The sequence below is a fragment of the Eufriesea mexicana genome, unplaced genomic scaffold, assembly GCF_001483705.2.
Source record: "Eufriesea mexicana isolate 0111107269 unplaced genomic scaffold, ASM148370v2 scaffold124, whole genome shotgun sequence".
NCBI classification, from domain to species: Eukaryota; Metazoa; Arthropoda; class Insecta; order Hymenoptera; family Apidae; genus Eufriesea; species Eufriesea mexicana.
In genome coordinates this window covers 3,552,028-3,554,086 of record NW_016908357.1, presented here as the reverse complement: position 1 = coordinate 3,554,086, position 2,059 = coordinate 3,552,028, and positions in this window count along the sequence as shown.

Genomic DNA, 2,059 nt, shown 5'->3' with positions numbered 1-2,059 from the left:
CCAAATGCCCAATTAAAGCCGTCGAGAAAGTCCACGAGTTGTCCGTGTTCCCTGGCAATTTTTCGGCTGCGTTCTCGGCGCCTGGAGGAAAAATCTCGCGGCGTAAATCTTCGTCGCGAAACCCTGGGACTCGAGCGAACGAGCCAGACCTCTTCCGAGGTAATTGCTTTTAAGAATAACAATCTCTTACCTCGGCTCCTCCGTAGCTGTTTATTTTCCGTCCACGTGCCTTTGTTCCATTAAAAATTCCATCGTCTGATTAAACCTCCGTCGAGCTTCATCCAGACGCCTTCTTCTTATCCCGCTGAAATTTTCTCCGCTGTCTTTAACCGCGTGCCCTCTCTTAAACCAACTTTCTGGAAACTTATAACGACAGTGGAAATTATGGATTTAGAAGTCGTCGCGTTATGACCAATATTTCGAGGCTGGCAAAAGGATCGTGTTAAATTTCAACGAATCCGCGTAAAGACGTTATAACTTGTACGTCGCGACTGTCTGCAATCTCGGGATTCGGAGTGACAATTGAAATTAGACTTCTCCGAGATAGGATACGAACACGGTAATCTACTCAACGAGAGAATATCGAGAATGACTATTTCAGAGCACTGACACGGTTAGCCCAGATTTGATTTACCGCCGTGAACGCTTAAAGGGCAAAAATACACGGCATTTCGGGACCGGTGAAATACCAAACGGACAGCGTTCCAAATAGATCCGAATAGAGCCGAATAGCAACGTGCAAAACGAGGATACGGGCTTGTCGCAGAGGGAAATCGATCCCCGTGAAAGAACGATTGACGAAACGCCGAGGGGTGCACAGATGTTTGAAAGGCAGGAAGTCCAGGTGCTAAGTTCGGCACGCGACTCCGCGGCCTGTCAAAAATCCATTAAAGTTTGACCCGATACTTCGGGATGAATGAGCAAAGCGAATGAATGGAAGGCTGGCTGCGCTGCTCGAGGTGAAGCTGTTACTCGAAGGATACGTGATAGGCCTGCACAACGAAAGGGGAGTTTCACCTCGGTTCTCGCGTTTTCTTCGCTTCGCGAGCACGCTTTTCAGAGATCGCGGTGCCTGCTCTTCCGCGTATTCCAGATTCGATCTTTCGTTAATGCAGCTGTAGGCTACTCGACTTTATCGCGTCAAAATTTAGTACGTTTTCTCTAACTAACGATTCGTTAAATCGGCGCCCATCTTTTAGCACCTGTTTCGTTCTACTTAAGCGAAAAGTATCCCTCGGTTAGCTACTCGGAGATCGTGGCGGGTAAATTCCACTTTAAATGGGTTTAAGTGGAAGTAGAAAGTAATTGCTGGGAATAAGTAGCAGTAGCCTGGCACCGGTATTAAGCGTATCCGAAGAACTCTGGTAAAGAGTGTAGTTGCAGTGATAATTTGCATCCTGGGTTATTTCCGCGTTTCGCGTGAATTATTATCGCAATGATGCGGGATAAGCCGAAACGATTTTACCCGCGCGTTCGACAGATTTCCCGGCTAACAAGCGTTCGTTACACGGACCTCTGCCACCGTTATTGAAGAATTTATCGTCCGTATTACGATAATTACGTGGAACGCGTGAATTAGCGAAATGTACGACGAGCGATTATAATAGCGATTACGGTCGAATGTATCTAATTATCCTCCTTCCCGATCGCGTGGGACGTTCTTTCAAAATTCTATGCACGGAAGATAAATTATGCATGGGAAAGTAGGGGAGAGTCGGAAAGTTGAGTCGTTTCGTTCCCGAAATGAAACCCGATGACGGAAAAGATTCGGAATGACGGATAAATTTTGCGACACACTTCTGGTGTTGTTCCGTATACAGGCTGGACCGGGAAAACTAGGTCGAGATGCATCGTCTCGAAAGTGTTTGAGAAAGAAAAGACCATTATAAAGTAAAACTATATAAACGCTCCTGCATATCCTATACTCTTATCGCGAACTTAAGTGCATCTATACGCAGTATGCCTTCCGTCGTCTTAACGAGATTCGCCGGTTCCTTATCTCGTGCCGGGAGAAGGAAAAGAGACGGAAGGGCGATTTTTCGAGGCTAAAGTTTGATCA